The 25,548-nt window shown below is 38.5% G+C and overlaps 1 long non-coding RNA gene across 1 annotated transcript; it reads left to right on the top strand.

The window, feature by feature from the left end:
• Positions 19,372–20,684, top strand: LOC104719290. The gene is made up of 3 exons (XR_756585.1): positions 19,372–19,534; positions 19,629–20,309; positions 20,406–20,684. It is a non-coding gene; the product is annotated as an uncharacterized LOC104719290 (long non-coding RNA).

Below are 25,548 nucleotides of genomic sequence, written 5' to 3'. Positions count from 1 at the left end.
GATAGGTTCAGGTTATCATGTTTCGGTTTGGCGGGACCCCTGGATACCGGATACTCAACCAAGACCGGCTAATGGTAGAGGCCGATTGTTACATCCAAATTTAATGGTAAATCATTTGATTAATCCTATTACTAAGGAGTGGCATATGCCAATTCTTGAGGAGTATATGGACCCGGCGGACATTCAGATTATCCAAGCTATGGAGATTAGCAAAGTCTACAAACCAGATACGCTGATTTGGCATTATACTAAGTCAGGGAAATATTTGGTCAAGATGGGTTATCGGCAAGCACGTTAATTGAGTACGAAGGTTGAATATGGGCCGTCTTGTACGGCCCTTAGGGCATAAGCTTGGAAACTGGAGGTTCCCTCGAAAGTTCAGCATTTCTTCTGGCATATTGCCTCGGGTTCCCTCCTAGTGATGGAACGACTTGCTCATCGGGGTGTTCGGTGTGATACCCTATGTAAACGCTGTGGGTCGGAGGTGGAGACTATCAATCACGCACTATTTGAGTGTTCTCTTTCCCATCGCTTTTGGGATTTATCGTCTGTAGACTTAACTTCTGGGGACTTTCCCTCTGGTTCCATATACACGAATCTAGATTATCTTTTTTGGCGGGTGTCATCCCTGGTGGATGTTCCGAATTTACGTTTTTGTTTACCATGGATTGTTTGGTCAATTTGGAAAGATAGGAACAAAAAAGTTTTTCAGGGATGTGAGGCGGAACCAAGCGAGGTTATTAATCAAGCGGACAATGACAGATTGTTATGGGAAGAGGCTAAGACTTTCTACTCGGCCGCCCTAGACCTCCCGCCTGCGGAGTCTCGGGATTCTTCCCTCCGGTGCCAGGTTGATGGTTCTTGGAAAGCGACAGATCCTAATGGTGAGGATTCCACGCAACTAATGGGAGCACTGAGTCAACGTCGCTGTCCTTCCCTTCTACATTTAAAGCTTCAGGCTTTGATTTGGGCGATGGATTCCTTACTGATGGCGGGGGTTGATTGTCAGAGCTTCGAGACGGATTGTGCAGAATTAGTGGTGATGGTGCAGTCTCCTGATGAATGGCCTGCTTTCTCCAATCTTTTGGACGACTTCAATGTAATCCGGCTATCCTTCCCAACCTTCTAGTTGTATAGGATTCCCTGAACGTCAAACATTCGAGCAGATTATCTGGCTCGTTCTTCGAGATCTTTATCTTCTAAAACTTCTTTTGTAAACTCTTACCCTCCGGTTTATTCAACCAATCTTGGAGTTATTTTCTAGTTTAATGTTTGGTTGAAAAAAAAAAAATTTAATATGTTCATGAAAAAAAAAATCAATTGTAAAATATAATGCTAGTAGTCTAGTACTACTTAACAATATAATGCGAATATATAAAAAATGTACATACGTACATGCCATTATGATGAACTTAAGGAATACATTATCCTCGACCATGTTGGATACTAGAAAACTCTTTTTTAATCTAAAAGTATTTATTATTAAATAGTAAAAGATTAGTTGGAAAAACGAATATAATAAAGGGTCAGTTACTATAATAATACATAAAAGTTTCCTTATTACAGGATTAGATCAAAAATGTTAGTAATTACTAAAATAAGATTTGTACCTTACGTACCCCTTGAAGCAATGTAAAAAAAAAAATCAATTACGAAAAATGCCATTAATGAAAAAAAAACATTGGGAAGTGTAAGAAAGTCTATCAGTTGTTTGATGGTATACAAATGCGGTACAAAAAAATGGTAAGAAAAGTTGGTATATTTAGTTGGTCGACTATAGTGTAAGGTAGATTTTAATGGTATATTGATTTGTAGTGATGGTACACTTATGTGAATGGTAGATTAGTAAGATATATATATGATGATGTTAGATTAACTTGGTAGAGCAATTTGTCTTTGATGATAGACTAGTTCTTGAGCGGGTAGATTGATAGACTTAATATGTAGGGAAGATATTTATGGTAGAGTAATTACCTGTTGCAACAGATATAAGTGATAGACTTAGTGCTTAGTAGATATTTTTGGTATACTAACATAGCTATCTGACAGATTTATAAAAGTGTACCGGTAGACTTACAATTTGTAGTAGAGAAAGTGATAGTTATGGTAGATTAAGTAGCGGTCATGTAGTTACGATAGACTTATATGTAGTTACAGTAGATTTATAAAAACTATTTGTAGATATGGTAGACTATTTTGAAAGACGTAAGTCTTACCAGAATAGTACTAATTTTGTTAGAGATATTAAAAAGCCAGTATAGAGTTTGAAGATTTTGTTGCAATGGTGTTCGACGACTTTGGTTTATGTGAAGCAACTACTGGAATACATCTGAGCTATATGTTAGAAAGATTTAAAAAAAGTGGAAGTGATATCCCACCAGTGTTTGTTAATAATGATCAGCAATTTCAAATTTATCTCAGACAGTGCAGAGGTGAACCCGTCCGGCTATGTGTTCAGAGTGAAGAAAAATGTCGTGAAACCTTGTTCGAGGAAGTTAAACCGAACACCATGGAGGGTAAGGCCAAAACTCCAGAAGTCGTTGTAGATGATTTCGTTGCAGAGGCAGAGGAATTGGGAAAGAAAGATGCAGAGTATGACTGTCGGAAGGTTGACGGTGCAGTTAACGGATGAAAGGATGTAGAAGACGAAGTAGAAGATGACGAGGAGAACAGTAGATTTGATTACTGTGACAACAGCGATGGCGCAAGTTCTGGGGATGAAGACTATCGTCCGTACTCCAATTTCGCACCGGATGTTGGAGATGAATCATTGGACGACGGAGTTGGTGGGGGGGGGGGTGTTGTACAGAGGAAAATGTGTTTAAAACAGAATCAAAGTCCCGTACCCGTAAAACTAAGTCTGCTATTGAGAAGGAGGTTCTGAAAATAGAAGTGGGAGTTAGTGATTTAGCGATAGGGCAAAATTATGAAAGCAAAGCCTCGTTGGTGGCAAGATTGAAGGTTCTATGTGTATTAGAGAAATTTGATTATAATGTTCGTGAATCAAGACCCCGTTGGCTAATCGTTGAGTGTTGGGTAGGAGGTTGTAAATGGAGACTACGAGCTTCAACAATTGGGGATTCTATGGTTTTTCATATACACAAATATTGTGGTCAATATACATGCTCTGTTACGGAACGATCAGCCCGTACCCGTAATGCTACACCACCAATCCTAGCTCATTTATACAAGAATTCTGTTGGTGGTATCGGAGGTTCAGTTGTGCCAAATCTTGTGGGAGAAGGGCTGAACCTACGCTATGGTATACAGGTGGGAGTCAGAAATATTTATAACATAATGCAGTTTTATTTTGTATGGGGTACAAATCATTGGACGATTTGGATGTATAGGATGAACTAATATGTAAAGGTGTACGTTTTGTTGTCATTCACAGACAATGTTGCTATAATTGTATGGGGTACATTTAATAACAAATTGTATTAGGGTACAGAGGGTGTAGATATAATTGTCTATAGACTTATTGATGACATAGTTGTAATAATAACAACTCGTGAATTGTAGTAGTGGATGCTTATCTTTTTTTTCCAGATTAGTTGTTGATTTTTATGGGGTGCACTACACATATATAGAATTCGGGTCCACTGGATGTTGTTCAATGCTGATGTGTTTTACTGAACACTTTCATATACCAGCTTGGCTACTGGAAGGCACATCATACACTTATAAAGGCGCGGGAATATGTTAGGGGTACACCTGAAAGTGGATACGCTGAATTACCTTCATATTTATACAAATTGAGTTGCTCTAATCCGGGAACGCTTACAAGACTGGTCGTTGATGCGGAAGATAGATTCAAGTATGTTTTCATTGCGATTGCTGGTTGCATTCAAGGATTCAAGTATATGCGGAAAGTTGTTGTTGTTGATGGAACATTTCTGAAGGGTGAATACAAAGGGACTCTACTCATAGCAACAACACAAGATGAGAATTTTAATATATTTCCTTTGGCCTATGCGGTTGTTGATACAGAGAACGACGAGTCCTTGGAATGGTTCTTCACGCAATTGAGTTGTGTAATTCCTGATGATGAAGGTCTTGCACTGATATCTGACCGTCATAAATCTATAGGTAAAGCTATCGGTAAAATATACCCCAGGGCTAGTCGTGGAATATGCACTTATCATCTTCACAAGAATATTATTCAGAGGTTTTAGCGGAAATGAAACATTCCAGCTCGTTAAAAAAGCAGTTGCAAGCCTACCGTGTAGTTGATTTCAATCAATACTTCCAGCAAATTCACGAATCGAATCCGCAGCTGCATGCTTACTTGGTGCGTGCAGATGTATGCAAGTGGAGCAGGGCTCACTTTCCTGGTGATAGGTACAACTTCACTACGAGCAACATTGCAGAATCGATAAATAAAGTACTGAGTCCCGCGAGAGCGTATCCCATTGTGGAGTTACTAGAAGCGGTTCGGAATATGTTGACACGTTGGTTTGCCATTAGGAGAAAACAAGTTGCCGCAATGCCAACTGTACTCACCAAAGGAGTGGAGAACCTGTTAAAGGTATCAGATTAATTAACATATCCATAGAGATATATGTTCTTTAAGGGTACACTTAGTTGGGTGATATTGTGTTTGTTCAAACTATAAAATGTTAGTGGAAATATTCAGTTGTTTCTTTGGGTTATTAACATTTACGCATTCTCATTCATTTTCTTACAAGAACGTATTGAAGAGGTAAGGCGTCTAAATGTCCAAAAAATAGATGAACATCCATTTCAAGTAAGTGGAGGTACCTCTATGCATGTCGTCAATCTGAGAGATAATAGGTGTTCATGTAGGCGTTTTGATCAGGAGAGGATTCCATGCATACATGCCATCGCAGCCGCTGAGAAGGCTAACCTATCTCGTATACACCAATGTCAACCATACTTTCGCAAAGACTACCTCTGCATTGGTTATGAGAAGTCGATAATGCCGAGTGATGATTCCTGCACCGTTCCTACTAAAGATAGAGAGTACAAATGTAAACCGCCTTTTGTAAGCGAGGAAGGCCAAAGATGTCCAGAAAGAAGTCTTTCCACGGGGTGGCGTTTGAGACGAAACGGCCCCGTAAACAGCATGCTTGTTCTCAATGTCAACATGTTGGCCACAACCGTACAACATGTCCAGGTAATATGTAAGGCAGGGGCGACCGCTTTTTTTTTATTAGAACCCGTTCAGTTCGGTTCACTATGCAAACTGTTAAGTACGTTTCAGTATGGTACGTGAAGTACGTTTCACTATGGTTCAGCGAGAACTCATAATTTATCTTTTTGTATGTGGGGAGGAGCACCTCTTATCATCTTGTAGTAAATGAAACGTAACTAAGTTTTAGTGGTGTGATGATACTACTCGTCATTCCTATGTACCACCATTTATGTTGGAAGCTTATTTGTAACCTGTTAAGTTGGAAACAAACGGAATATTCAGGTATGTTTGGTTTTGCTGTTTGTAACTATGTGAGTATGTGAGAGAGGTCAGATATTACGGGTAGTTAAGGGAAAGCACAACAAATCCTTAGGAGATGTCTAATGGGCTACTAATTGGGCCGTTATATGTAAGGAAACCCACTTGTTATCCAGTACCACTCTAATATGGCAAAATGTTGTTTCGTCGGCATGGATAGTATGAAGATCATAGCTTTAGAAATTGAGAATTAAGGAACACAACAATAAATTAGGTGTTATAGTGATAGTTTCTGTAAGTGCAATGTATAAGTAAAAGGAACAGTTTTCAACCAATAAATTAGTATAGTAAGCCGTCTATTGTAGGTGACAAGCCTATTTCAGCCTCAACTTATATGACTTTAGAGTTGACATAAATGAAGGCACACCACTTGTCCTCCTGTGTCAGTAATCATATCAGGACCTCCCACCGTCTCCCTATTTTCTGCAAAGTAGATATGTTTTCCCATTTTAAGTCCACACTCGTAAACTGTCAATCACTAATCTCGCCCCCAACTATATCCCCCACTCAATAAGGATCCATTTTTCCCCTTTGTTTATCATTCAAAAATATAACAAAACGAAACTTCCACATATTTTGTCATGCACCGCAACCCTAGCTTTAGTTCAGTGTCCCTCCCGCCATTAGGGTCTCCCCAGTGCGATTGTGGCGATATTCAAGCATTAATGACTTTGTGGACTAATGTTAACCCGGGGCGTCGGTTTTACAAGTGTGCCCTGATCAATAGCAGATTCAACAGGGGGTGTGATTTCTTCGCCTGGGTAGACAGCGAGCCACCTCATGGGTGGCAAAAAGTGGCTTTGATTAACGCAAGAGACCAGATCCACAAAATGAAGACTGAAGTGCAGTTCTATAAACAGCTTAGATCTACCAGCAACAACCAATTGGAAAAAAATAATGGTGTCCATACTTCGATGTCAGCAACCCGGAAAAAAAAACCATTCTACTATGGTCTTCTATCCGCCTGCGCATTTACGCTTTCGGTTCTTGCAATCATCATCGCCATATTAATGTCGTAAGGGATTCTACGGTATGTTTATCTCTGTCATGCATCTATGGTACCCTGTGCTGGAGTACAGGGTACTCCTGTACTGCATCTATGGTCCATGTGCTGGAGTACAATTAATGTGTAATAATATTTCATCGTTTTAGTATCTATAAAGTTGTTGATTTACTTTTAATATCATCAATCCCTGTGCTGGATTACAGGACCTCATTATCCTTAGTAAAGGGTACTAAGAGTAAGAGCGAATTGTCTCAAAATATATTATTGTATAATATCAACTCTACACCTCACCAATACAAGATGGAGTTGTGCAACATAGTTTAACTTCTCGTACCCCCCCCNGTCCCCCCCCCCCTCCCCACCTGACATTTAAAACAAGTTACAAACAGGGTAATATTGAAAGGGGTAAGGATTTTAAATACCTTATCAACCCGGATCATATTCCATTATTATTGTAAAATATTTTGGACTCTCAGTCTTAGACACATACGGCGATATACACCGTTCAGTTTCAAACCAACCGTTGCACTTTTTAACTTTTTTGATTTTAAAAACCAAATATCTACTACAGTAAAAGTAAATCGTCGTTGTCGATATACACGAGAAACAGACAAAGAACCCGGAGATTTGACGGTGATTTTGTTTTCTGATTTGGTTGTCGAACACCAAATCGAAGAACCCGAAGAGATTGTGTAGATTTGCAAGAAGTAGAAGAAGAAGTCCGTTTAGAAGAAGGAGAGCGTCAATCAAATCTGGACCGAGAAGAAGAAGAAGAAGAAGAAGAGGAGGAAGAGATTGAAGGTTCGCAGCAAAGTAGTAAGGTTACCGGAATAGATTAAGAAGGTACGTGATTGAATTGATTTTCCCATTTGATTGAAAGGAGATTGGCTGCGAAATCCTACGTTTCCGAGTTCCATAAATACAATAAGGGGGAATTGGTTAGATTAAAAATTTATTCAATTCTCTTATATTAACGATGTATTTTGGGCGGGGTAACAAAGTATAACCGTAATTATATGAATTCTCTTGATTATTATGTATTCGAGGTGGATGGGGTTAGATAGTAGAACCGTAATTGGGTATAAATTGGAAATATAGTACACATTGAACTTGGGTTCATAGTTCTTGTGTACGTATAGACTAATATGTACCAAATTGTTCTTTGTAGGATGGATCTGGAAGAACAAGAGAATGTTCCTCCAAGGAGTTTGGATTTACCGAGGAGGTTATTTGCTCTTGACCATTACCCTCTCGAAACCAAGATCAATGCGTATTCTACACCGGAGTATCTTGCTACAATATCAAAGGTGCTGAATGGAACAACAAAAATGGAAAACTTGTTAAAGTCTCCATTTGGGCAGCTCAGGGAAGCTTATCCATGGATTAGTTTGCCGTCAGTTGGTGACCAAAAAACGGCATGAGATGTGGATTGTTTTTGGTGGTCATCCAATAAAGTTGACAGGGCTCGAATGTGGTAAATATCCAAAAAAAAGAGATGTGAACGCAGTGGTTAAAAAGGAAGAAGGATGTAAGAGTGTTTGGAAGACTCTATTCGGGGAGAAAAAGGAACTAACAATCGCCGACTTGGTCCAGATGTTGAAGACTGAAGAGATGGAAATGTGGAAGAAAGTTGCTTTGTCGCTGATAATAATTGTCGATGGTGTACTCACATGCGTTACTCAGCCAGTCAAACCTACATCCAAAACAGTGGAGATGACCAAGAATATTGAATTTTTCTGCAAATACCCATGGGGAAGGTTGTCATTTGAGAGGACGTTGGAGAACATTACAGGGTTTAATTGTCCTGCAGATGTTGAGAGATTAGTGAAAAGTTGCAAGCGACGGTCAGTAGCTGTTAATGGATTTCCTCTTTCACTACAACTGTTGGCATTTGAAACTGTCCCATCACTTGCAAAATCAATACGGTCTGACGAAGATGATCAAAAGTTTTCTCAAAGATCGATTCATAATCTGTCTAAACTGCGCCCAATCTACAACAAGCATTTTTGCATGTGAGGCTGCTAAAGAGGTACGTACTTGGTTGTGCTTGATATTGTACGTACACATGTGATATAAAAGTATAAGTTCTCTTATTGGTGTATATTTTCTTATACATGTATCATTTTATTGTTGATTATTAGGCGGATGGTCGAATCAGTGGAGCATTGTTCTCGTGGATCATTCTCCTGGCGTGATGAGAAGGAAGACCATCAAGTCGAGAACATTGAAAATCTCATTAATGCTGGCCACAAATGGGATGAGGCAATATGGGTGGGAGGTGATGCTGAGTTCCCAAAACAGATACGATCTGAAGAGAAAGGTATGTTGACAATTGTGTTATTGTTTGAAAGCGATATTAAAATCTTATGCGAAGCATATTTTATGAACTGATATTTGGTTATTGGTGTTATAGTTACAGGTGGATGTCAAAAAAGGAAACAAGGAGAAACATCAACAACTGAAAATAAGAAACTGAAGACATCTACGGCAGTGAATGTGGAAGTGGGGGGTACGCCCAATGGTGTTCAAGCTTTGGACGATGTGTGATTTGAAAGGTATGCAGTTGAACTCAGCCGGTTATTCAGGAAGCAAGAAGCAATGCTAAAGGAAATGCATGCAGAGTTGAAGAGCTTCGTCCGTACAGAGATAAGAGCTGCATTATTGGAGGTTAAAGGAAACGACTATGAGGAACCTGAATCTTCTACTGGTAGTCAGATGGGTTCAGAGAAGAAGTCAAAGCAACAGTCACACAGAAAAAGTGGGAAAAGGAATAAGTTTCGAAGAATGAGTTCATTAATGGTTAGAAAATAAAGAAGAGAGAAGGTTCATATCATGGAAGTTGGTGACACTGCTAGGGTTCCTATGCCCACTAACATCAGTGTTGTATGATTTCCACATCGTAGATATATTAAATTTTGTTGTTCTCGTGGTTTGCACAGGATGTTGGAAACGTTGAAGGTCAGAATGATGATAAACATGGTGAAAAATCGGTGAGCGGTGATGGAGTAGTTCGACCCCAACAAATGGATGACATCAGTTTTACTATTGGTGTTTGTGTTTATGAATAAAGTTTTCCGATATAACTGTCGTTGTCAAACATTTTGTTTAACCTCCTCCTTCATTTATTTTGGTTTATTGTAGGATACTACCCATAATCCTGCTGCTGGGTAGGAAGCCGATGTTCGCGATTATGATATGAACCATCCATCTCGGGACGATGGAGCAAATGTACGCACACTTTAGTTTGTTGAATTTTGTATACCTACATATATGTTTGATATAGCTAATGTACGTACACATACATTGTATGTTATAAGAAGGTAGGCGATCATAGTTGCCCGGATGATGTCGGCGGTGAAGATACCCTTGGTGGTGAGGTATCACCAACTAAATCATTAGTATCCAATGTAAGTATGACATTATATGTTATTTATAATTAGGGACCTTCTTATTCCAACTTCATTCATCTTTGTTGTAGATTTTGCTGCACCTGAACACATCAAAAAGAAATGAGGTACCTGATGATCATGGTTGTAACATTTTGGTTTATGATGAAGCAAACATCAAAGCATCTCCATTTGTAAGTCTATTAAATATGTGATTATCTCTTTATCACCTGCGATGGTTTATTTAAATGATGTCCTCTATACCATCTTCAAAAATACATTCGGTAACATATACGAATAACCAACGGTCGATTATTTTGAATAGGTGGATGGGCAAGAACTGCATCAGGAGGGTGAAACAGTAGAGGTGTTTAACACTACCGAAGGACCTGTTCGTGAGACCACAATTGAAGACCAATGGCAGTTAATTGTAACTACACATTTGATTTTCGACACTATTTGTGTTACGAACATGTACTGTCTACTTAATAAGTGTATTGTTCTATATATATGTATAATTTTATGTACGTACATGGTATTAGGTCGAAGGAGACGTAGAACAGAAGGAAGGCGAATTAGTGGTGGGTTGTGAAGAAACTGCAGATCCACCAGATAACTGTTCAGGAGTGGAAGTTATTTCAAGTGGATCACATCAACTGGTGACTCATCCAGTTATTATTGTCGATGAGTCAGCAAGGGAAGACACGATGGTCATCATCAACCCACCTGACATTCTACCATCTCTACCGATAGTGATAAAAGCTGGATCTGTTGCATACGATCCGATGGAAGATGTTTATCATGGTAAATACGCCAGATTCACCGAGTTGCTTCAACGTGAAGATGTGTAAGTGTTTTATATTTTATTCGGTTTGGGTTGTTTTTGGCTATCTACTCATATTATATTGTGCAGGATACACAACCTATTCGGATTCCGCAAAGCAGATCACCTCTTCTTCTCCCATCTTATATTGCCTCAACAATGGGTCCACACATAGGTAATTGTTATTGGGTAAATACGAGTTTAAACTATACATATATTGTTGTTTCTGGTGTGATTTTAAACTGAGTTCGGTTTAACAACATGTGCAGCACATGGAAATGATTGCCCTAATGCTGTGGAAAAAGAACGGACAAGAATTGATAAAACGAGGGAGCGTCATTATTGACTATGTTCTATTTTACGAGTTGACGAAAAGGTTCCAGGTTTTCTCCAAGACCTTGAAGAAAGAGAATATCGTATGGGACAAAGTCCTCATTAACATCGTCAATGGAGATTGGATGCATCACGAACCAAGGTTGAAGTGGCTTGAAGATGTTGATGTTGTATATGCTGCTATGAACTGGAAACTGGAGCATTGGGTCAGAGTGGTCATAAATCTTAAAACGAGGAATGTATCCACTTATGATCCTTTGCTTAGTAACACCAGAGATGCTGTTTTCAAGACGAAGATGCAGCCAATGATTGAGATGATACCGTTCCTACTTCACTCGGTAATTGACATCAATTACCGACTCGCTCCATTTACCTTTTCTAGGGTTAATGATGTGTGTGGTTTTTCACTTCAAATCTTTTACCTTAAAAAGACCACACAACTGCTGAAAGTGCACAGCTAATCGGTAGTAGATTTAAGGATCGATCCTACAAAGAGAGAGTTGTTGTTCAACGGAATCTGACGGAGGTAAGTAAGGCTAGGACTCAATAAAAATAGGGTTTTGGTTGTCACGGTTGTAGCAAGCAAATGAACGTAAATAAAATGCAAATAAAATAAATGAAACAAACATTGGGCATCAAGAGGAATCGCAGGGGTTCAATGATTTATCTATCTAGGAAAGTGTAGGGTTAGTTTGTTTATCTAAAACTCGGACTACGAAACACTAATGAACAGTTAACTTAAAGTTCTCAAGCAAACCGTCTAAGATCACTACAATTCGTTACTCAACTGTCGCAGGCAACGACGCATAGATCAAAGCATTTAAAACAGGTTCGATTATAATCCGTGGAATTCCATAGGTAAGGGGTATGTGCTTCCTATGTCTCCCCACACATCTAAGCTAGGTCAAGCACACATGCAAGCTTTTGGCAAAGCACACACACTTTAGATCATAGTTAGTTCATGAGGCTAACTTAAAGCATTAAGTAAAGACTTAGAATTAAAGCATAGAATAAACAGATTTAAATTTAACAAATCCTAAAAATTGCCACCTAAACTAAGATCATCTCCCCCCTTGATTATCCCTTTAACCCCAACTAGAAAAATACTCTAGCATGTTTAAGGGAATCATCAAAGCAAGGTTTAATAAACTCATAAACATAAAAGAATAAATAGAGAGAAAGGATTTAGATATTACTTCAATGATTGTCAAACAAAGTTGTAGGATCTTCTCCCTTAGAAACAAAGTACAAAGCAAATAGAATAGAAAGAGTTGGTGGATCTCAAAGCTTCAAAGAGAGGGTCGAGGGTGAGATCTGGACGTCGGCTGCTCCTCTGGTCGTGTCTCTTGGCTGCTCCAATGATTGCACACTCAAAACCCTAAGGCTTAGAAGAGTATTTATAGGGGTTTGTCTAGGTTTAGTGTTTTGTAAGGGTAGAAAGGTCTTCTCTTGATAAGTGCATGGCAAGGGCGGCGTAGGAAGCTTCTAGAACGGTGGTGAGGACTTGGACTGGGCCTCCGTGGTGGTAGCTGGTCAGGCCTTCAATAAAAGCCCATTGGCTTGATGGTTCTTCTTAGGTTGGTTTAAGGTACGTATTGGTAAATCGGGCATAACTCCCGGATGTTTAGATGGATTTACTTGATTCTACATCGAGGAGAAAGATGACTCTCTCAGCTTTCCATAGACACCAAGTACGTCGAAATGTGAGTTATGGAAGTTCTTCAAACGTTGCCCGTACTGTAAAGCTCTGAAACATTCCTAAAACGTATTTTTCTTGCCTTTTGGTCCTTTTTGCTATAAAACCTGTAAAAACTTCTTGAAACCTAAAATACTTGATAATGGACATTAAAGCCTTGAAATCATATCAAACTCTTCCTAAATGCATACTAAAACTATTGCTAAAATGGGTAAAACAATGATGTTATCAGTTAATCCTTTAGGTCAAAACGATAGGACAAGAGATTGTGGACCTTTTGCTATGAAATTTTTAGAATTGGTAAGCATGGGTTATCCGGAGACTGACTGCTTGAGAATCAGCGACAAAAATGTTGACGATTTACGTATGAAGTACGCGATGGACGTCTATGAACATGGGATTGGGTCGACAATTTGAATTTCCATTAACCCTTGCTTGTTTTACCTATTATCTTGTCGTTGTTTATTCTAATGTCCCAAAACCGTATGTTAGGATGAGACAAGTTTATTGACTTCAAATTGTTGTTTAATTCCTTCTCTTAAGTTGGTTGGTTGTTGTTTATTTACATAGGTTCCAACAATGTACGTAGGCTATATCTATGTACGTATACTATATCTATGTACGTAGGTTCCATATATGTACGTACATAGTCTACGTACAGTTTCAGGGTATAGGCAAAATATAGAGAAGTACCTTCAAATCGAAAGTGTTGATTATAAGACAATGTACGTACACGATACTAAATTGGCTGTTAAATGACACACATGGGTGTAATGTACGTACATTGTTTTATTCATTAACAGAATGTATATGTCGGTAAAAACCAGATTCTATAAATTATTATTGAATTGGAGTTTATGCACAGATACTTTCCGATAAGAACTATTACAACATCCACGAAACTACATTTAGTGGTTTGATGTCACCTCGCTATCTTGTCAAGCACTTATATCAATAAGCCTTTAAATCAAACTACAAATTCCTCAACCATGTCAATAACCGATTCTTATTTAAGATTGAACTATGATCACATAATTCTTACATTCTATTAAGAAAATAAGTAACCCGGATCTTCCTAACGATTTGTTGGCAAAAATCGCTAAGTTGATGGCAGCCAAACGACTGTACGTACACAAATGTAGGGCACCGTACATAACATCAGAGACAAACATAACATAGAAAATAAACCATAAACCTAAAATCGGTAACTACGAATATGGACGTAGAAACACGTGAAATACATACATCAGTTAATAAGACATTGGAACTCGAAAAGACGCTAATAACAAAAGGTGGGACGAAGCAGCACGTGTAAGACGCAACATTTCTTCCTTGCTCTTCGTTTTCTTTAAAATTCTCTCACCTTTCGCTTTTTTGTTCAGGAACAAAAAAAAGAAATCGTAATCTCAGAAAACCATGACTATCAACATCGATTCTATAGCTGATCTTCGACCCGGGAGAAAAAATTGGGTTATCGTCGCGAAGGTGTTGGATTCTTGGAGTATTCACACTTTCTTACAAAAAAGGGTTCTACTACTTGTGGATGAACATGTTAGAGCAGTTAGTTAAACAATTTATCCTTCTCTCGGTATATCTAACAGTACTTATATATATATATATATATATATATATAAATGTAATTGGTATAGGGTGGAACAATCGAAGTCACGTTTCTAGAGGGTACCCTGAAAAAACTCCCGCGGGATATTGAAAATGGTGAGTGGTATATGATTCGGGACTTCAAAATAATTAACCCAACTCACGATGAGAGGAATACTCATCATCCATACCAAATCAAATTTACGGATGAATCGACGATGAAGCTGCTCGAACCATTGAATCAGAAAAATTACTTCCGTTTCGAGGATTTGGAAGATATATATCGTGGCAGAGTTACTTATCCCATATCTTTCGGTAAGTATTATCTTTAATTACAGAAATGTTTATATGTATATATCCGAGAGTTACTAAAATTGGATGTATAAATTATCCCTTTTCCCCGAATAAAGATGTTTGTGGGTGCATTGTTCGTGTGGAAGTGAAAAGAAGAGATGAGAATGGCATGTGTAGTGAAGTTGTCTTCACTATACTCAATGGCAGGTAAACCACATTTCCTAAATGTATATATATTTTCATCGGTAGGATTTATATTAACTGGGTAACAACACGTTAGGAATGAAAGTATAAAGTGTCTTGCCATAGCCAACTATGCCTCTTCATTCATCACTTGTTAGGAAGAAAACGGGTGTCATCTGTTACACAAATCCGAACCAATCTTTAGTGTCATGCGGTTTTGGAAGGTTGGGAGTTATGAAGGTATGGACGATTAAATTGTTATGATTGTCTCAAAAACATGTACTTTTGTTTGATACATAATATGGCGACTCTCTGTAGGTGCACCATGTCTTGTACACACAGTAGCCTCGTCGAGAGTCTTCATAAAACCAGATTTCGACGGACTTGAACATTACCAGTCGATGTAAGTAATTATTATGTATGATACCTTCCAAATAGAAATGTTCATAATGCGAAAAGGTTGAAATCCACTATCCATAATTACAGATCTGAGTTTGCTGCATGTTACCACATAAACCATGTGATGGAGCAGGATGGGGATAACTTAGAAACCAAAAATGAAAGCATTGCGCAGACAGGCGGGAGCTCAGGGACTCAAAACGATACAATAGATGATGATGGAGAGTGTTCAGGAACAGAAGAATAAAATGGAGAGGATTAAGTTTAATGTACTTTATCATATTTTTGTAAGATCTAAATGCTCTTTATGCTTGAACTAATTCTGAATAATTAGGATGTTAAATGTTTTATTTCCACGGACTCTGTTATTATTTCTGAATAATTAGGATGTTATCTGATATTTATTACCACCCACAATTAATTTCTGAGTACGTTCACAGGTACACAGGTCTAACGAAACAGTTATAAAAAGTATGCTAAATTTTCCAACAACTTGTATTTGTAAGTACAACGACAAAGTTTAAGATGTACGTACACATGGTTAAGTAAACGTACAACCAAACAAGTGAAGAGGATTTCGAAAACCTTATATGTATGTACATAGCCAAAGTTTATGATGTGTACGTACACATGATTAAGTAAACGTACAACCAAACAAGTTATTAGTATTCCAACAACTTCTATATGTACGTACATAGCCATAGTTTATGATGTGTATGTACACATGGTTCAGTAACCGTACAACCAAACAAGTGAATAACAATACACACCCTACATTGGGCGGTTTACAGTGAAAGCAATTTATTGAAATTGGATTTTTGCTAGTCTTCTTGTTATAGCCCAAGCTTCTACACCTGTACACTTATTTGGACGAGAGCGTTTCTTTCTTCTTTTCTGTTAATAATAAATGGAAAGTGCTACTTGAGGTGTCCCATATCTAATATAAAGTATGGTGCGTAACTATAATAACAAATTCGATACAATAACTACTAACCCGGTTTACTCCCTTTGATTTAATCCTCTTTGAAATTGGCCTTCCCGGTGGTCTTCTACTATGTGAAGGGATTAAATGAAGTTCAAAGATATCAACTGGGATATCAACGTCTTTTGGATCCTCAAATGGTAAAACAGGTTCTTGATAAGAAGCTGTAAAAGTGTTAAGCAGATACCACGTAGAAGCAACAGACTTCGGATTGATCCCAAAATGTATTTCAGCCGCTAGACCATGTTCGCACGGAATTCCTAACCTTGTGTACACTAGACAGGTACACGTACACCGGTCTAGAACAACATGGAAATGCTCGCCTGTCTTAGTAGTCACTTGGTATTCCACGGTCCTGACATCATAACTGAAAACTTCCCAGATTCAGGAAGCTCTTGCAAAAACTGGTCATCAGCTTCAGGAGTTACCAAAGACATACACTTGGCAGCTATTTTCCTCCTTTCACCAAACCATCGCATTATTACCTCCCTAATGAATTCCACCATGTACACAATCGGATAGGTTTTCGCTTTTGTGAGGACATTATTCAAAGACTCACTAGTGTGCACAATTTGTTTCTTAAAACATTTTGTGCACAATTTATCAACGTCAACTATAAGTGATGCTATAATTAAAAATAAGTATGCAGCGTCTGTCTAATAATTTCCGTAAGTACAACTACTTCACCTGACTAAAGTCTTCGGCTACTGCGGTAGAAACTACTAATTGAACTGTGCGTTGTTGTCACTAAATAAATGTGGAAGATATTGATTGTGCAATTGTGTATTGAACTTGAAATTAATTATCAGTAAGGTCCAAATATTTCACTAAGTAATTAATTGTAAATATGAATGTAATCATGCAAACACCAAAATTTTCTGCTCAATTATCATGGATAGTAGTGTGGCCCAATTTATAAGGCTTACAGTGCTAGCATTATATTTTTTTGTGGGTCGGATTGTGTCTTTGAATACGTCAGTCAATCCATTAAATTGTTTTAATGAAGAATACCCGAAATTTATAGTGATCGTTATGTAAGCAAATGGATATAGGCATATGAAAACGGGTGTAAACTAAGGGTACACAATTAGTCTACTCATTACAAATATACTACATATCCAAACAACGTAAACGCTAGGACAAACAGTTTTCAAAGGTTGTAGTAGATGTAAATACCGAACATAATACAACACCTTCAGATCGTAGTTTAGTTGAAACACCTAAAGTACAAATACAATACTACAGGATCTCAGCTATATACTGAGCCACCCACCATAGGCCGCAATTGGTACACACCATGTCATACTCTCTAAAGTCGATAGAGTGGAACGAACTGTCGAATACACACATATCAACACATTCTGGAGAAGGGATCAATGGACTTAAAGGATACACAAATGAATCCCTGTAAGTGTTTTGAAGCGCCATCTTGAATCTACACAACACGTTGAACACCCTCCGCCCAATACGCCTTGCTCTCTCCGATTTTAGTGGATAGTGGACTACATCAAACAGGTGCAGAAAATGAAGCGCCATCTGCTCGTTCCCATCTAACATATAAAAAATTCCACATGCTAGTGTGGCATGTGGTTCTGCGGAGACGTTAGGAGACAGAAGTGAAATTCCTCGCCGAATGTCTCTCTCCTCGGCAACAACCCGGAGACCTTCGTTGTAGATTGCAATTTTGTTACCTGATTCAATGCATCTTTCGAATATGCGCCGATGCATCCCTTCATCTTGGACTCCACCATTTGGGTTATGTGATGTTTGAAACCATGAAGACTCCCAACAGATGTGGAAGATGTTAGCATCCTTAGGACTTCGGGGCTAAGTGTTGTTTTCAGTCCTCGATGACCCACCTTCAATACTGGAGCAAGGTACAACAAACCATCAATTGCGAGATGTCCGAAGATTTTAACCAATATTCTCATCAGGTAGATCTGGGTTTTTTTTCTCGCAGACACCATATTGTTGGGATTTATAGATTCAAATGTTGGAAAGATGAGTAGTGGTACCACACTAAACAACAAACATGTTATATAAACACAATGGTCTAGGGGTTATATGTGGAGTAGACCTACTTACCCGCCTTTGTGACATTTTTAATACGTTGTCGTGTTTGGCGTCTTAAACTAGACACAACACAACCATATAGTTTTTAAATGAGGAAATTTCTCATAAATTATAAATAATTTATAATCCACCATAACACAATGATGACATATAACTCACATCTACATAAAAGGTAATACAACTTTTTAACTCTATATTTGACAGGTCTGAGTTGTCTAATCAAAGCACCTTAGTGTCAATTTCGCAATAGCAATTTGTAGATTCGCTAGCCAATTTTATAATCCTCATGAAGGGGTACATGCTAGGAAAGTCTACCATTCCAACATCCATAGTAATATTGGAAGATAAATTTGTGATACGAAGAGACACATCTAACAAGTAAGTACAAAATCAAATAAATATACAAATTCTGTAAATAACATTTACTTACGTATAGACTCTCTCTCTCTTATTGACTTATTTTTGTTGTGTTTAACCACTTACAATTTCCGACTAAATGTGTACTAAATTGTGGAAAAAGCATGAATCCATGTTTTGGATTCCAATACCACATTATATGGAGTACAGGGTTACTATTAATACGTGTGAATTGTTCTGACAATTTTGTAGTGTCTAATATCAACTCTGCTGTATGTCTAGTGTCTACACATCATAACTTGGCGATGATGCCTACACATAGAAACCCGGCCTCGATCCACAGAGTGGTATTGGAAGGTGTACGGATTTTAAATACCTTATCATCACGGATCGAATTCGTGAATTATTGAAAATTATTTTTAAGTGCGAGTGTCCAACACATATATAATTCCCACTTCACCTTTCTCGGCCTATAAATCGTATGGGCCTTTATTTAATTGTACTGGCCCAAATATTAGAATCTATTAATCGGGTAGTCATAACATCAACTGTAGGGTCGACCATAACTAACTAAATGCAATGTATATTCGTGCAAAAGGTGCACTTACAACGCATCTGGTACTTACATGACACATATCCTAAAAGACTGCAGTTACGACGGTTTGAAAAGACACAATAGGGAAAACCAATAGGTCTCCGTTCGCTGGTTATAAAAATAGACAAAAACTCATCGGTTTCATATTCATTCTTTTATTACAACCATACATCATCTGCAAACATAAGCACAACTAAGCCATGGTTCATTTCGACATACTTACCGATTTCCATACGTGGCGTTTTGATTGGAAAGTCTTCGTTAAGGTCTTAAGGAAATGGAACAAGAGGGAAGCCAACGTCTCCACTGTTGAACTGATTGTCACCGATGTTTTCGTAAGTAACCGTCGTAATCATACTATCTTTTTTTTTACTTTATAATCATGATCACCATTAATTCGTTCTTAACCTTTTGTCCCCACTCCATAAGGGCGACAAGATGCAGGTCACAATTAGTGAGAACCTTGTGGCCCAGTTCTGTGTACGTCGGAGGATTGAGGAGGATGAGTGGAAAACATTCTCCAATTTCGCGGTTGTAAACGACAAATCCGCTGTCAAGGTCGTCGACACCAACTACCGGATCAAATTCACAGCTGACACCGTTGTTCAAAACATTGATGGCTTGTCGAACAACCACTTCATCGATTACCATAACTTCGACAATATATATGGTGGATGGTCTGCTTTCACCAAAAACTGCTGCTTAGGAAACGTTTCAGTTACAGATGATGTTATACCTTTTTAATATAATTCTTTTCAGTTTCATCATTCTAATCACATGACCTGCTAGATACGATGGGGGAAGTTACCAACGTCGAACCAATCATTTACGTTGATGATCCCACTGCTCCACGTTTTGCCGAGAAATCGCGGATGAAACGCTTTTCGTTAAGGAATTAGGAGGGAGTCGTTTTTCCGATATTTAAATTTAATTATTTATTAATATGAAGGGGCCAATACATATATGTTTTCGGATGTAGAGGTCATCACTTGCCATGTGTAGCTTATAACGAGGCCGTTGATTACTTTACCCATAACTTTTGGGTGGGCGCAGCAGGCAAACCAGTTGTTGCGATCTTAAGGTTTTGGAGGGCGAAGTTTAAGGATGGAGGTAAATATGACATTACAATATAAAAACCAGATTTATAATTTCGACGAGAGAGACCTTACATTACAAGAAAATTGATGTGTCAAATTGTATATGTAGGCGAAGGAGGAATGGAGTTGGTCAGTCAACCGGGTGTTTCAAAAGTGTTGTTTTTGTTTGATCCGTTGTTTCCAGAGGTGCAAGATTTCAAACTCAGGTTGGAATACCTCAACCAGCGTGAGAGGATAGAAGATGATGCGTAGCTTATCTTTGCATTTCGGAGTGTTGTGTTCATTTATAATACTTAAACCACCATCCTATTCTGTATTTCTTACTTCTCAATTTCTGGACTCTCTTTCTATTGATGTTACTCTATTAAGTCCTTTAATGATAGTGATAATTTATTAATATAATAAGAAGCATGTACCGTTGTGTTGAAATAAAATTTTGTTAACATACGACTGTACTATAGTTGAATCTTCATTTTTACCTTAATATACCTAAATATTATATAGTATTTCCTTACGTACGCAACAGAAAAAAGAACGTATTGTTCATTAACAGACAATCGATCACCTAGACTTAAAAGCTTACTTATATTTGCATTTTTGTCAAAATGTGTCTACAACTGTCTTTATTATTGGTTGGATAAATCAAAAAATAATTCAATAATTAAATTTGACAATGATATTAGGGTATTAATTAATTCTTTTGACATTCATATTGTTGTATAACCCATGGGATTGTCTTAAATCTAAATCATATTAGTTTAATGTTAGAGATTTTGGTTTTCACATCGAACACTCCTTCTTCTTTATGGGATACGTCGGGCTAACAGTAACGTAAACTCCCAATGAACGACACCTAATAGTTTGTCTACCGGTTGTTGACCTAAAATAATTTGGGTGTTAATTAAATGTATCGTTTGGCCTATCAATCCAGTCATCAGGCCAGTATTGAGTAAAGTACATTTACATTCACAAATATAAACATTTTCTGGATGTCTGGAGATTTAGTCGTCATTATAATTGTCCTCACCGGAAGATGGATTCGGAATGATAATTGTGGGTGGGGATTCACAGTCGACGTCCGTCGTGGTGGTAGGTCAATTAAGACCACTAATAATAGTGGGGTTGAGGATCTCTGGTCTATTGTGGATGCAGCGTATTGTTTTTCACCCACCCATGTGTCCTTCTCAATGACTTACTCGGTCGTCGCACAGGTTGGTACACATACTGACGAGTCCCCTTTTCCACTATTGTGTACGCTTTTGCTAGCTGAATTATGTACCCTCATCCAGGATTTAAGGTTTATCTATGGTGTACAAGCTTACAAACTTTGGTGATGTATTATCCTCACCACTGCTTGTTCACTATCATTGTGTTCTATGTACTCGCATTTATTGTATAATGTTCACAGTACACTCATTTAATTCTGAACCCTCTTCCATTAGATTATATTGGTTTGTAATAGGTGTACGGGTTGGCTAACTATCCGGAAGAGGAAGCCAAGTTGAGTAATATCACACCATTACCATTACATTGGTCTTCATAAGTGAATGTCATCCAGAGAGTTTCTTATATAAACCACCACACAATATTCAATACGCCATCTGCTCGTCTAGCTGTTTGGTGTCACGAATACGCCCTAGCAAAACTGTACTCTTATCCACTCCTACTGATTTCTGATTGGTGTGCGACAATAGAACTAACACTATGCAGTACAAAATTTGTAGACCGAATAGTCTATAAACAACCAAACACATAACAGTAAGACGCAACATTGGTCGTTATATAACGTCTCAACATGAGTGTCCAATAAATTATCATTGGATGTGAATTGGTTATTAGTACCAAGAACTACATGCTTCATAAGTTGCTTTACACATAAAAGCGTAACAATCCTATTTAGTTAAAAACTTGCGTATTGGCGAGTACATTTGACTAGCTGGTGTGGGAGATGATTATAGCGGAAACAGATAGCATGCATGCTAAGACTGAAAGGCCAAGCAGGCTATTCGACTTGGTTCTCCGGAACCCTACAAACGTGTTCTTCAACCCATCATTGCTCTCTACCTTTGCATCTGAAACAGCTTTTTGATGCTTATAGAAATCGACTTCTGACTTCAGTTTATGGATCTGCTCCCTTGCGTTGATTAACGCAAGTTTTTGCCAACCACTAGGTGCTTCGTTGTCTGCCCAGGCAAAGAAGTCGCATCCCCTATTGAATCTGTTGTTTATGACTGCACACTTGTAGAAAGAACGACCTGGATTTCCGTCAGTCCAGGATGTCATTACTTCAGGAAACTCACCGCAATGGCATACCGGGTCAGTGATGGCCGGCATGGATACTGAACTTAAACTATGCGTTTCACTCATTCTTGACCCTCTGAGATGTATATGTTGTGTTATTGTGTATTTCGCTTTAAATCTCCCAATATAAGTGGGAGCTGCAGTTAATTCTGCATTAATATTGTGTTGCAAAATATGAAATAGATTTAAAAAGTCGGTCCTCTGATTTGCCAACCCTTTATATGCTGTCATAATATAATCCGTAGCAGCATACATCACACTAATAGGTTCTCTAATTTGACAACTCTATCTATCCAGCAAAGTCTTGTAGAATTTTTTACTTACAAATGAACCAAATCTCATCATTGTGTTATGTTATTTATTCATAGATATGATGTTAGTAAACCGAACAATAGTATTTTAAGTCTACCAACTATGTATTCCAACAAATACAGTATAGGGGTACTTATATATATTTTAATTTTTATATTTGGTTAGCATAATTATGTTGCTAAAAACGATTCGAGAAGAAAATCAAATGTAAACTTTTTGTATGTACCCCAACTCATCTTTATAATTATTTATACAGTATCGAACCGTCAACCCCTGAACTTATTTATACAGTATCGACCACCTATGCCTCCGTCAACCCCTGAACTCCCTGATGATATATTGGGGGATATAGTCCGCCGTGTTGCTGAAGATCAGTGGTGGTTATTAGGCCCAATCTTGAGAGCTGGTCGCAGGGGTCAGAATATGGTATACAGAGACGACGTCCTCAAGACTGCACGCATCCACTCGCTCTGTACTTACCCCGAATTATACAATACATTCACACATCCAAACACCGAAGTTCATCATGAGGGGAGGCACCATCGGTTCTTCGAGCGGTGTCTGCTCGCCGAAAATAAGACGGCTATGTTTTATGAAGGCACGCGGATCGTTGTTCAAGAAGGGGACATCCACAGAGGGCTAGTTCTGATTAAATGCAATGTACCCTACTCGTCCCTTGCCACCTTGTGTTATGGAGTACTATACATGTTAACTGGCGAAGAAGAAGCCGCTGCACACTACCTATAAGTTTTCAATGATACGCATCAGCGGTTGTTTAGACCTGGTGTACGGCCGTATGGAGAAGATTTGGTGAACACGTTGTGTACTTTCCAGTACACGCATAGTCACCGTTTTTACGAGAGTTGTCATTATCCAACAACATCCGGATTAATACCTTGGCCCGCGTGTGCAATCGACTGCGAGATTGCTTATGGATTGAATGAAAACCAATGCGACCTATGTTATTTATTCTGGCTGTCCAGGCGTGTTTGCTGTATAATTTGAATGCATACCGTATGGGATTGTTCGTCGTTGTTGACAGTCTGACAATGTCCCTCTCGAAATATTTTATCCTCGCCTCATCCTCATAAGCTCCGCGACAGATAAGATGTTTCTCTCTGTACTTCACCGCGATTACCAGTTAAGAAACCCGTTCCTACTCTAAAGCGGTTAACAATGCCTATTTGTTCCGTACACATCGCACTAAGAAATTTCATGTTGACGTTCCTTTGTTTTCTAATTATTGCATACGTTTAAATGTCATCATTAACGTTGTAAATCATGATGTCTTCTTTTTTACCTCCTGTTAATTCTTATTTACGTTCTTTAATACCATTTTCTGTCCTGATGGTAAGTCTCTCTTATAATACGGTTTCCTGTATCTACGTACGTACACTCAAATTATAAATACTGTTTACGTACATTCAAACCATTCACGTTGTGTATGTGGTATTAGTTTACTTAACTGTTCTTGCAAGACGATCTTCGAAGACGGTGTACCTAGTGTTTAATTACTTATTATTTTGTTGCCAGCATTATTTTTAAACTCCTTGTTCCTAATATTAAATTACGCATTAACTAAGATGTCATCAATCAAGTGTCGTACAAGACGGTTTTCGAATATCTCCCCAACCAACTCCTCATATTTTTACCAAATATAAAGGGCAGTAGTTTTGTTTCCGTCTAAACAGTTCGAGAAGGTTTGAAAACAAAACATAACAAATTCCACAAACAAAAAAATGGCGCCTACGATTACCAAATTACCTGATCTACTTGATGATATTATTGTTGAAATCGTCAGGCTTCTCGCAGTTGATGGGTTGGCTTACCTTGCTCCAATATTAAAGGCTGGTCGTCGTGAAGTCAAAATGGTGTACGCCGCTGAGTTCTGAAGGATGCCAACTACTATACGCCCCAGGACAATCCTCCCAAGGACAAGAAAGGAACACTAGTCCAAGGAAAAGAGCTTTCGAGCACTTGGAATCTCCCAATGGCTTCAGCATCTTCCAAAAGTCCCCTTCTAGGACTTACAACCACTACCACCCTAGGCGTTTAAGACCTAATCCTCTACCCCGTTACTCCCACAACCGAGAACTCTCATCGTCTTACTATCAAGCAAACTCCCACGAGCATCGTAAAACGCCTCGTACTAATCTTTGGAGAGGGAAAGCTTGCCCTCAGTCGATCTTCAAGGAAAACCCCCGGTCTCCTCGAGAGCGAGAAGACCACCGTTGGAAAGAAATATGACTAGTCCTGATCCCCAAACACCACCTCCACCAAAGGGGCAATCCAAAGCTAATTTGCAAACCCTTTCACCTTTGCTCCCTAATCAAACGACAGTAAATCCTCCCTCAAATGAACAGGTGCTGGAAGAACTAAGAGAGGTCACTATCCAATATATTGCTTGTCCCGATCCGGCAGAGAGTGCAGCTCGACGAATGCGTGTGCTATAGAGTGATTCCGAAGACCTTATGAATCGGACTGCTGATATGATTTTGGCTGGAAACCCTACTAATACTCCCCTGCTGACTACCAGCACCACGGAGAATGCTTTGTGCCTATCCCCCATAAACTCAGTCAAAAAGGCCCCTCCCACTCGAACCTCTGATGTTGCTAAATCTAGTAAACGGGGACGAGGC

This window comes from Camelina sativa, chromosome 10 (assembly GCF_000633955.1).
Source record: "Camelina sativa cultivar DH55 chromosome 10, Cs, whole genome shotgun sequence".
Classification (NCBI taxonomy): Eukaryota; Viridiplantae; Streptophyta; class Magnoliopsida; order Brassicales; family Brassicaceae; genus Camelina; species Camelina sativa.
Note: the sequence above shows the minus strand (reverse complement) of the source record. Positions and strands in the feature narration are given on the sequence as shown.